This window comes from Tupaia chinensis, unplaced genomic scaffold (assembly GCF_000334495.1).
Source record: "Tupaia chinensis unplaced genomic scaffold, TupChi_1.0 Scaffold000618_1, whole genome shotgun sequence".
Lineage (NCBI taxonomy): Eukaryota > Metazoa > Chordata > Mammalia > Scandentia > Tupaiidae > Tupaia > Tupaia belangeri.
In genome coordinates this window covers 422,429-435,525 of record NW_006160138.1, presented here as the reverse complement: position 1 = coordinate 435,525, position 13,097 = coordinate 422,429, and the positions used below count along the sequence as shown (strand labels likewise).

Here is a 13,097-nt window from a genome sequence, read left to right as displayed (position 1 = left end):
GTCACTACATGACATGATGCTAAATCAGACCCCCCTCCCTTTTTTTCCTAATTTGAAAGAGAAAAAGCAAACCTCATCTCAGCACCAAATGAGGCAGTTCATGCTAGTTTTGGAAAAGGAATTAGCTCCAGAGAGAAAAATAACAAACTCAGGCCTGAGGTCTTTCCTATATATTAAAAAGGCCAGTGTGCAAAGGAAATGCGGAAAAACAAACGGAAGGTGCCCAGGTTTCTTTATCATACCTGCAGAAGGATAAATTCACATCTACACAGCCCTGCCCTGGCGCCAGGTCTTCGTTCTATTTCTTTTCTTTTAAAATGGTACCCACTGCTCTATAAAATGATCTAGTGGGACTTCAAAGCTGTGGCAATTGCATGTAGCACAGGATGTGCGCAATTAATTATGTGATGCTTAAATGACGGGGTGTAGGAAAAACAGGAGAGGAGAAGAAAAAAGTTTTTTTTTTTTTTTTTTTAAATAAAAAACCCAAAGTAAACTGAAAGATCTGTTTGTCTGCCTGCCAAGAACCAGTAGCAGATAAGGCCTCCAGTTGCTGTGGAAACTCAGGCCTCCAGGAGCCAGAATCCAATTTCAGAAACCACAAAATCAACATAAACGTGTGCAAAAATAAAAAGGTTTGTTTGGCAAGTAATAAGGAGAAGGCTACCAATGTATAAAACACATGAACCAAGGTGACCTCAGCCAACTGAAGCCGTAATGATGGTGATGTCCACGGCAGATTTGGCACCTCTGAAATGAGCGGTAACAAGACACAGCCCACGGTGCTTTCTGTTATCAGGTAATTGCTACCTTTTTGAAATATTAACCCTCCGCCACCTCTCCCCAAGCCTCACCTCAAAAAACATAACAACACCCTGCGTGAAAGTGGTGTTAGAGACCTTGATTTTAACCCAAGAGGCCAGGAAACAGACAGCTAGACTTTGAACTTGTTCCTTAGTCATAAATTGCATACTATATCATTCAGGAAAAAGAGAAATAAATTATATACATGTATAGACCTCTTTATCCCTCCTGTGGTATCTGCAAGGGACAATTATATTCTAAAGTAAGAAACAGGCTTCATGTATACATTCTTAATCGTTAGAAACCTTACAATTAGTCCAAATTCTTTCTTTAATTTTATTAATGTTGGAATAAAGAAGTATCGTCCAAATTAAAGGGACAGTTTTAAATTTCATTCTTCTTGGAAATTATTTACATACACAAAATTATTTTTGTGTCTCTTTGCCATTTTCTTTAGGTAATAAATTCTCCCCAAGATTCAGTTCATCAATAGGCTGATTAATCATTTACTAGAGTAAGAGCGACTTTGTTTTATCTAGCAATAAACCTAGAAGATTTTCTATCTAAATTTCAGGGAATCTACAAATTTAGGATCGTACCGAAAATGCACAAACATCTTGGTTCTGAGAAGGTGACCTAAAACTCTTTCCTAGGAACAAAAATTTAAAAAAAATTACAATCTAGACAGATTAATACATAAAGAACAAAACCAAAACCAAACTATAGAGATATCATAGAGGTATCAATTCACAATAGAAACACTCCTATCTTTATTTCTCTTTTTATCCTAAGTTTTTGCCTTGCAAACTGAGAGTAAGAGTCAAAATGTACAATTCCATTTCCTAGAAGTAGCCCTTGTTGTTTATCATTTCTGTAGAAAATGTCTCCACGTCATGGCAGACTAAACCTCTTCACATCACTTTCATCATTTCTTGGACCCACAGCTAAGCCTTTGTCACTGACTTATGGCCCCTGCAATGTAGCCAGAAGTGATGAACACCACTTTCAAGAGTACGAAACTGCCCTATGATCCATCTTACCCTTTTTCATTGCCTATTAGTAACTAGAGTACAGAAGATCAGAGAAATCCCTAAGTTCCTAGGAGATGGTAACATTTCATGTTGGAGAGTGTCTGGGTCCCTAGGTTACCACTTGGAAGAGAGCTACCTAGAAGCTAATCGAAACTAATCAACATTCATGCTAGATCTTTCAGGGATGACAATCTTTTAATAAGTTGATTCATAAGATATGTAGCATTTGCTACCACTGTATCCCTCACCTAATTCAGGACCACTCATAGAACCACCTAAGCATTATTAATATCTGTAAAGCAATCATCAATAGGTTTTCAAAAGTTAAGATTTCTTCTGTGACCCTTCTATGACAGACCTAGCTCTGCCATAACCTAATCCTGTGAGAATGGTATATCACTGTTATTTAGTAAGCATGCCAGGGCTATGTTTCCTTGTTATTATCTTCCAGTGATAGCAAAACACTGAAAAGACACGTAGACACTTGCAGTCTAAAAAATGTACTTATCAATCTACGTTGAAGATAAAAAAGCTGTGAGTGCTCAGAGAAGATATTTTCTTGTCTCGCATAAAATGACTGAGGGGTGTGGCCAGCATGTGGTATGGTGGTTAAAGTCCTGGAGTCACATTGTTGACCACAGTTTCAGTCCCAGAGCCAGTGGCTTGAAAATTACACCAGGTGCGTGTGTGTGCAAGCCCAAAATCCCAAGAGGAGAAAGGAGAAGAAGGGATTGCAGTATGGTTATCCTCCCTGGGGGGTGATTTCTCATTTGCTCTCTCTCTGTCTCTCTCCCATGAGTACATATGTCCTACGGAAAAATCAAATTAAAAAATTAATAAAAATAAATAACTAAAGGGAAGCTGAGCTCAGTGAGAGAAAATTCAAAGCCCTTAGTCTGTGTTTTGAAGAATAAAGGAATGTTCAGCTACATGATGAAAAACTGTTTCTGGAAACTATCAGTAGAAGAGAGAAAGCTCAAACTTTAAGAAATTCAGCACTATGCTTCATTTAGGTGTGTAATTACATAACTATTATGAGCAAAGTTGGTTTCATGTAAGAGTGGAAAAAAATATACCTATGTGACCAAAGTTTGAGAAACAGATGATCTAGAGAGTCAGAGGAAGTTGACAGTGTTTCTTATCATTTTCTAAACAAGTTAGGACATTGCAGGAAAAGAAATCTGATATTGAAGAAGTATTCATTTGACTCAGCTTTCATATATATTGATTGGCATATTGTTTTTTCACTAGAAGTTGTAACTTCATTTTTTTTGTCGTTGTTTTGAACTCACCTAGAATGAATATTTGCATTTTGTAAATATTGACAGTGCATTTGTACAAGGAAGTTTGTTTAGATAAAACAAAATTTAAGAAATCCCTTGATTTATTATAAATGAATTAAATTAGGATATATAATGTGATTTAAATACTACAGTAAAATATTTGAGAAAGAGGCTAAAATAAACATACAAAAAAATTTTAAAAGTCTCTACTCAGTAGCATAGTAGATGATTTTTATTTATTTTCTTTTTGTAATTTTCTATAATTTCAAAATTTATCTATTAAATTTGCCATTTTATTTTTTTAATCACTGAGCATACAATCTGCATTCAAGATAAATTTAAGGCAACCTAAGATATTAAAATATATAAAAATAGAACATTAAAAAACAAAATTAAAAATAATAAAATTCTATAGTAATAATCTTCCAGTGTGCTGAGTGTGTGTATTTTGCATCTATTAATTTATTTGCTCCTCAGAGCTTACAAAGAAGTAGAGAGTCATAGTGTGCTCTTTTTGCAAACAAGGATACTGAAGCACAATGGGGTAGAATAATTTGCCTGAATAATCTTATCTACTTAGTGAAGAAGCTGAGATTTGAACCTACACGGTCTGATTCTGATGGCTATACTTTTAGATACCACACTGCAGGATGTCTGCAAAAATTAAAAACGGACATTGCCCTCGAATTACTTTCTCAGGGAAAATGGAGGATAATAGTTATATAGATTTGTCTCCTAATTTAAAAAAAAAAAAAAAACTGAACATTTATGGGAATATGCAGATGCTTTCCTGGGCCTAAATTTTGAGAGGAATTGATTGTTGAAGTTAATAAGTACAGAATAGGCAAGATTTTCATCTGTATTATGGCAGAATATAGAGAAATAAAATCCCATCTAGAAAACAAAAGGAAGCAGTGAATTATGACTTCAACTCATGAGGCATGGTTTTCCAATAAAGTTTTTGTCTTTCCGTGGACAAAGGTGGATAAAGACTTGTTTAAAGAACAAGAGCCTTGGGAACCAGCAGTTAGCGTAATGGCTATGTCGCTGGACTCCCACGTAGTCGACAGCGGTTCACGTCCCGGACCCGGTGGCTTAAAACTCACGCCGGGCGCGTGTGCGTGCGTGCCCAAGATCCCGAGAGGAGAATGGAGGAGAAGGGATTGCGGCGTGACCATCCCCCCTGGGGGGTGATTTCTCGCTTTCTGTCTCTATGTCTCTCTCTGTCTGTCTGGCAAGCGCATGCGCCTTACAGTGAAAATCTCTCCAAAAAAAAGAACAAGAGCCTTGCCGACTGTAGTCCTAAAACTTTCCCATTCTCTTAATGATCGAAAACTACTCTCGAGGTCAGAGTGGAACAGAGGAACAGAGTTAAACAAAATCTCTTTGGCAAGATCATTTCTTCCAAAGGGACTTGATTAATCTAATAATGTTGCACATTAAATCAATTTGCACCAAGAAAATGAAAGCCACACATGGTGATATATAGCCTATGGGAGATCCCCAAATGGACCCCAACCTCCAGCCAATGATTTAATCTCTTGCCACTTCTTTTATTTTACACAGAAAATTAAATTTTAGCAGTTGAGTTCTATTTTCATTTAGAATATCCATTAAAAGTCTGGCTGTAATATTTATGAATACCAAAACAAGGCCACCAGGACATGCGTCTACTAAAAGCAAGTCCTAGTTACAGATCTGCCTCCTTGCAGTTCCTCAGACAATAATAATCTTAGCAATTTAAACATTATGATCTAAATAAACTACAAGAGGAGATCTAAGTAGGAAGGATGGATAAAACAAAAAATACTCTTTAAAAAAAAAACATAATAAAATCCCTTTGTGTGCTTTGGAATATTTTTCTTTCTATTAATTTGACCCTGGCGTTGCAGGATAGAGAATCAGGTCCAATGATACATTCATCAGATTTTATTATAAAACCTTCAGGATGATGTTTGTTTTAAAGCACATATGTTTAATAGAAAGGTTAAAATCTAAACTTATGTCCCCATTTAACATGTACCGAATGTCTGCTGTCTGTGACAGAAACTGTAAGATCGCAGGGTATAAAATCTTAGAGAGCAACTGGATACTAGAGACAGTGTGGGAGGAGACTCGGAAATGGGAGACGCGAGGGAGGAAATTAAGGGGAAAAAAGAAGCAAAACAATGGACATAAGAGTGGATAATGACCTGTTGATGATAATGTGTGTGGTAATATCTTTAGTCTACTCTACAGTGTATTCATGCTGGGAAAATTCATTTTATAAGCTGTAAAGATGTCCAGTGATCAAATTTAAAACAAATGAAAGTTTTTAAAAGACTCTTTTTTCACTACAAAATGTCTTCTTGTGCCAACAACTCTACCAAATTCCTAGTATGATTTTAGTCTATGTCAAGGTCTGTTGGAAGATCAACTTGGGATGGAGTGAACAGGAAGAGACAGAGCGATTTACTGTTAGATTGTTGGTGGCCAATGTTGAGTAGAGATAATGGTACAACATATTAAATATAAGCCATATCATAAATAATAATGTGAGCTAATGGAGAAAAAGGATTTAATTTGAAAAAAAAAAGTTGGTTTTCTATACTATTTTCCAGTTACACATTACTGTCTATAATTTACTCATTAGTCAAAGTTAAAACTGAAGAACACCTTTAACATTTAAAGATAACAAAAATAAATACAAGTATGTTGACATAGACAAATTAACCTGAAACTTCCATTTATAAAGCTCACCATAAATATTCATGTTCAGTTATGTGAGGTGATCTTAGTCTTTTTCTCTGGATAGCCTTTTGAAAATATATTTTCCAATCAATATCGTTCAAGATGGCAACTACTATATCATAAAATACTTATAATGCTCCCCCTACCCAAAGGGATGGCAAAAAGAAATAGAAGAGGGGGAAGAAGAGGGAACAGAAACGGGAGAAAGAATCTTCACACTTTTCTAGGTCTCCCATTACCAGCCCATCCCCTGTAACATTCTCACAGTAGAAAGCTTCCCTCTTCCCTTCTGGCTACCTTCTCAACCAACCCTCTGGCACAGACTCTTCATTACTCACCCAAGACTGAAGTCTGTCAGAAGTTTCTGTTCTTTCACATGGTTTGGGGCACAAAAATGAGATTAGGCAAAGACCAACCTTGGGATTGTGTAATAGAAGTCTTGTTGGTTCCTGCCAACAAACAGTTCTTCCAAAACCTTTCCATCATTTTTTATTTAAAGAAAGTCCCTCATTTGACTACAGACACAGGAAGACTGTGGGTGATATCTATGGAGCAAGCCGACTTTGAAAATGCATAATTAATTTTTATATATATTTTTTATTTTTTTAGAGGTTTTTGCTATAGGGCGTGTGCACTCACCAGACAGACAGAGAGAGACATAGAGACAGAAAGTGAGAAACCACCCCCCCACCCCAGGGGAGATGGCCATGCCACAATCCCTTCTCCTCCATTCTCCTCTCGGGATCTTGGGCACGCACCTGGCGTGAGTTTTAAGCCACCGGGTCTGGGACGTGAACCGCGGTCGACTACGTGGGAGTCCAGCAACATAGCCATTATGCTAACTGCTGGTCCCCTGAAAATGCATCATTTTTGATTCTGAGAACACTGAATGGATTTTGCTCTTCAGTTGAGTTTAATCGAGTAGCATTTTCTGTATCAATGGACTGGCTTTATCAGAAAGGATTTGGGTGCAATAGAATGTGTGCTCTATAGAAGTGTGTGTGTGTGTGTGTGTGTGTGTGTGTACGCACGTGCATCTATGCATTAGCACATACACGGTCACTTTTATACCATAGAAAACTGCTGAGCTAAAAATCTTTCTGCAATGAAAAGAGGGCATGGTTTTCTTCCAGTCAGTTTTCAAAGAAAATGCTCTGTCATTACGGCGTCCCACCTAGAGTTTGCAGGGCTGATCTGCCTGGGTCCATTTCTCACTCTGCCTTCAGGATGGCAAAATGCCAAATAGTCACTTGGCAATCATGTGTGTACTGCAGCTTTTAGTTTTCTCTATCATTTACCTCCACAGAGCTTTTGAAGTGTTCTCATTCTGGCTTTGCTCACTTTTCTGCCATTCTTCAGAATGCCTTTGCATAATATTTGGACTCTAAAGGAAAGTCAGATTAGGAAAATCAAAATCTTGGAACCAAAGTCTAAACTCTAAGCACTGCAGAGAGGCAGGGCACGGGGGACAGTTTTGTATTTTTCCTAATCTCCTTTGACAACAACGCACATCATTTGCTTTGTTTTAAAGCAAAAGTAAAGGTTTGGGATTATACAGTAATTCAGCCTTCGAGTGTTCTCTTTTCCCTTGGTGAGGGAAAGTCTGATAGATATGAGGGGACTTCAAAAAGCTTATGGAAAAAAGGAATTGAAGTTTAAATGTATTTGGGTGCAAACACTTTTGAAGTAATGCAGATCATTTTGTAATACTCATTTTCTAAGAACTTTTTGAATACCTGTATTCCACAATCCCAACGCCTTCATACATTATTAGATATAATAAATTTGATTCTAAATCTGGCCAACTTCAGGATTTGGTGAGCTCCTGGATAACCTTCAATAATAACCTCGGATAACTGAATTAAAGAACGAGGTTTACTTGAGTGAATATGGTAGGCTTCACCTCAGCAACTTCTAGAAAAAAAATAATTTTTTGAGCCATGTTTAGGGTAGTTTTAAACCCCAACCATTTATGTGAGTTGATAAAAAAAAAAAGATAAAGGACAGATTTTGCCACAGGACGAGAAGTCCATGGGCGTAGATGAAGACTTCAGAATCTCAGATGGGCAGGCAGGGCTTCAGGCATGGGTCTCAGGTCAAAGGCAGAAAACAGTAAAAGCCAGAAACCAGGCCAAGGGCAAGTTCAACATGTGGACCACTCCTTGGAGACAGAAGGTAGAAAGGTAAAGTACGATGCTGGCTCTCTGTTCTCACGGACAGGTAAGATGGCTTTTCTTCCCCTGAAGCATTTGGGTTTGTTTTCGCTGGTAGTTCAGGATGAAACCGAGCTGCCTTGGCTCCTTCAGCATCACTGCAGTATGGAGGAGGGATAGTAAGGAGGGTCAGAAAATATTCAAAATGGGAGATATACCTCTAAGTGTAGGCCTGGGGTGACTATGAATCCTGGCCCTGAAATCAGGGGTGCTAAGATAGCCCCACCCTTTTTATAAAAAAAGAATAATTTCTTCAGGCTTTCCCCAATTATTGCATATTTTATAATGATGACTTATTTAAAAGTCTTAAATACTGCTTAGCTAGTCAAATATGAAACTTTAGTTTGCATTGATCATTTTTCTTTTTTAAAAAAATTGTTAGAGGCTATGTTCACTTACCAGAGAGAGAGAGAGAGAGAGAAAGGGAGAGAGAAAGCATCCCCCCAATGGGACATGGTCATACTACAAAACTTTTCTCTCTGTTTCTTCATTCTGTTGGGATTTGGGGTATTCCTGGTGTGTATTTCAAGCCTCCAGGGCTGGTATTCCAACCACAGTCAGCCTTATGGGGCCTGGCTACTCATGCTACAAGGCTAGCCCTTTTGCGTTTCTCTTATGTATTTTCTTGAATGATGCAGAATAAGTGATTTCCATTTGTTTGCTTTCAATAAACTTTCTAGTCTCCTGTGAACACATATTATTTAAGGTCACCCATTAAAATAGTAAACCTTATAGGTGTGCATGAAACATTTAGTCATCCAGTTTACTTATTCCTGCTATCATTGTTATCTCTTGTGGCTAGTTCTCTATAACACTTAAGATATTTTTAAAAAGAGGGCCAGCTTTGAGGCTTAGAGGTAATACACCACTCAGGAGAAGCTGAACCCCCAGCTGGGTCAACTGAAACATCTGGTGACTTGTGACAAGTTGGAGCACTGGAGGAAGGGAATAGGATTGTCCAGACCTTGTGGAAGGTGCTCATCTCTCTTTCTCTCTCTCATATCTACATGCATTCTATTATGGATAAAGAACAAAAAAAAAAGGCTGCATAATCATTTTTGTAGTCATTCTTATTAGATACGAGCCTAGAAGATCTCATTATAAAGTATATTCAATATATGTGACAACTATACCTTATGAGGAATATATCTGTTACTATCCTAGGTCCAGAAATATGTATATCCTTGATCACCACTGACAAAGACTTAGGACAATATTTTCATTAGACCGTAATGAAATGGTGTGAATTTCCCAATCCAGGAGAAGCATAAATATAATTCCTGCTTTTTTTAACAGATTTTCATTTATTCATGGATTTGATATGTTATCTGATAAATACCACCTATATATAACTCAATTTTTTTTTAGAGAGAGATTTTTGCTATAAGGCATGTGCTCTTGCCAGAGAGATAGAAAGCAAGAAATCACCCCTTAGGGGGGCTGGCCATTCCGCAATCCCTTCTCCACTCTCTTCTTGGGATTTTGGACATCCATGCACATGCGCCTGGCATGAGTTTAAGTCACCAGGTCTGGGACGCTAACTGTGATCAACTATGTGGGAGTCCAGAGATGTAACCATTATGCCATCTGCTGGTCTCCATATATGAATCAATTTTAATACTAACTCTCAATGCCAACTTATGTAAAGTTAGAGAAATTCCATGGTTCCAGCAAGATGGAGAAGACTGAAAAAGTATAACCACCTCCAATTCTAGTCATAAGTTTGTATGTGAAAAGTAACAACTGGGACCAGCAGTTAGCATAATGGCTATGTCACTGAACTCCCATGTAGTCAACTTCAGTTTGAGCCCTGGACCCGGAGGCTTAAAATTCACACCTGGCGCATGTGCGTGTGTGCCCAAGATACCGAGAGGAGAATGGAGGATTGTGACATGGCCATTCCCCCTGGGGGAGTGATTTCTTGCTTTCTGTCTCTCTGTCTCTCTGGCTAGTGCATGCATCCTATAGCGAAAAATGTCTCAAAACAAAAAACAAAAAACAAAAAAACAAACAAACAAAAACACCTAATTTCCCATCCTGAATAAGGCAGAAATTACTGTGAGTAGTAATCAGAAGACCTTGACTAATTGTAGAAAGTTTTTTTAGATGGGACTAGTTGGAAAAATCTTACCCAGAGCACTATTTTGCAACCCCCATTTTCTGAGAATAAGATGAAAATGTCCATGATCATTTGAGGCAAGTTAGCTGTAGGCTTCCCAGCCTACCGGAACATGAACTGGAAGCCCTGTGAGTTCTTTTATGTCCGTGTGAGTCTGTAAAATGTTGCAGTTAATTCCTTGCTATCACCTCACACACAGCACTAAATGTATTCGCTGGCTGGCTTCCCTCTTTCTGTCAATGGTGCCACCATTTTCCAACCACCCAGGCTTAAGATTTTGGAGTTAGTTTTCATTCTTTTGGCTTTCTACCCCTTAGCCCAGTCACTTACCACCTCTGCTCAAATCTTTTATGTCCCTTTCCCATCCAGGCCAACCTTCCTTGTCCTGTTACAAGACCTTAATTCAAACACCTATTATTTCATGCCTGTTCATTCACAGTTGTTCATAATTGGACTCTTTCTTTATCTAACTGTCCCTGAGTCCCACCACTAGATTAATCTTCCCCAAACATCATGTTAGTCATGTTTTTCATCTTCGATGCCTCTGCCTTGTTTATAACTGTGGGGCATATCCTGTAGTATGTTCAGCTACAAAAGGGTCACGTGGTTAAATACATTTCGGAAAGGCCTAATCACTTTAGGAAATTCACAAGGCTCGCTAACATATTGCTAACCTGAAGGAATATCCCAATTTAAAAAACACGGTTCATTTCATTGAACACTCCCATTTCTCAAAGTTGAGCCTACAACATGGCTTTGCCTTTTATTTTTTCATGTAAAGATCATTAGCATATCTCAGAAAAAGAATCTTAAATAACGAATTTTGGGGAAACGTTGTGCATGTAGCAATATTCCAGATCCTTCGCTTGATGCATTTCTTCATAATTATGATTCTGCTGTCCAGTCTTCTATTCCACCTCTCCCCAAGACACATGGAGAGCAGTGGGGAGATAAGTCCACAGCTCAGTCTGTTCTCTCTGACCACACTTATCCCCCCTCCATTAATTTTCACTGGTTAATTTTTTAGAAAATAATTGTATCCTTCAAGAAGCAATTCAATATTACCTCTGTAATGAAGACTTTGTAAAGTGTCAGCTCCAAAAGTTCGATCAGTCTCCAATAATATGTATTTATGACATTCACTGAGTAGTTCCAAATTGATTCAGCTCAGCTTAGCAAGAGCCCATTAAGCACCTTCTAGTTGCCAGACATGAATAATTTGGAAATAAATTATATGAGGCCCTGCACTAATTTGTTCATGGGATAGTTAGAGAATTAGAGTCGTTTGCTGTAAGAGTGATATGTAAAGTACTAGGGAAACTTAGTCATTCTTCTTGGGAACTGGGTAATGGACACTTACAAATCTATAGGAAGATGGCCTCTGATCCAACCCTGAAATAATACAAACATTAAACAATTGTGACCACTAGAAAATGAATTATGGTTAAACGATACCCCCATGTTGGAGTCAAAGGCTATATTTTCTGACCGTGCTTTGTGAGACAGAGGGTCCTTGGTTACCACCACTCAGAGGTCCCCATCAGCTTGAAAACTTTTATTAAATTATTCTTCAGTTACTTATTCTTCAGGCTGCACAAACCCAGCTCCTTTTATCTTTTCTCAAAGGTCTGATTTTCTAAGCCTTTAATCATCGTTTTGTTTCTCTGAACTCCCTCCAAAGTCTCCATACCCCCTTTTTACTTGTCGATTCCACAACTGGTTACTATGCTGGATAAATAGCAGGGGAATGCCATGGACAACCATACCAAGTGGTAAGGCTTGCTTTCGTTAAGCACCCACCTCACAAATACTTATTCAGAATATCCCAGCCCTGTAGTGCAAAACTTGGCTGTAAATCAAAAGTGTTTTAATGGCCTGTTCATACAGCATTACATGAGGGTGATGATTTTTTAAAAATTCTTCTGGGCATAATATTAAACTACAGAAACCCCTAAATAAGTACATGCACACGGCAACAGATATTTAAGATCTATTTATGATTTCCACTATTTATTTGTTTAAATAAATGTGATACAATAAAAATATTTAAAGTCTATGTACATCTCTGTGTGTATGTATATATAGGTATACATATATATACTGTACTAAGTATATATTAAGTGTCTAGTTATATATAAAATTAAACAAGGCATGGAGTACTTTCCACATGGCTCAGGATTTTTGTTGTTGTTGTTCTCCAAAGGTACATTTCTTACTACTGAATAGAGAAAGAAAGTAGATTGCACCCTATTAATGTCCCCAAGTGAAACAAACTTTAATATTGTAAGTTTATGGCACAGCTAGAAAAAAAAAATCTCACTGATGAAAGAATAAGAATGAGGCTGAGAGCAGATTTTTAAAAAAAATATTTATTTAATTTAATTTAATTTAATTTATTCATTCATTTTTTAATTTGACCAGAGAGAGAGAGAGAGAGAGAAAGTGAGAAAGTAAGCTACCAGGTCCAGGACTTGAACCATGGTCAGCCATGTGGGAGTGTCCAGCACCTTAACCACCATGCCACCTGCTGGTCCCCAGATAGCAGATTTTTTTAATGCAACAACAGAAGTGAGAAATCAGTAGACTCTTCAGAGTGGAATGCTTGAGAAAATAACCATTAGACTAGAATCATGTACTAATCTATTCCATCTTTAAAAGTCAAAAATAAAATAATAATATTTTTCTAATAAAAAAATAAATTTTCTACTAATAGACTGAATTAAAAATATACTTTAGAAAGAAGAAAAATATTTCCAAGAGGAAATTCAAGATGTAAAAACAAATAGAAAAAAAAAAAGTGAGCATATAGTGCCACTGATGAAACTAACTGATTTTTAAAGAACAGTAATGAAACATAAGAAATTGATGACACATAAATTTGAGGATCAGATCCTTATGAGATTGTTATTTTTGTATG

The 13,097-nt window shown here is 37.4% G+C and overlaps 1 long non-coding RNA gene across 1 annotated transcript in view; it reads right to left on the bottom strand.

Annotated features, from left to right (window-relative positions):
- The window catches only part of LOC114009759 (uncharacterized), a 3,421-nt gene extending 3,075 nt beyond the window's left edge, over positions 1 to 346 (bottom strand). Inside the window, exon 1 of the long non-coding RNA XR_003551148.1 lies at positions 243 to 346. This is a non-coding gene — a long non-coding RNA (uncharacterized LOC114009759). The remainder of the gene's footprint in view (positions 1 to 242) is intronic.
- Positions 347 to 13,097: the final 12,751 nt, after the last annotated feature.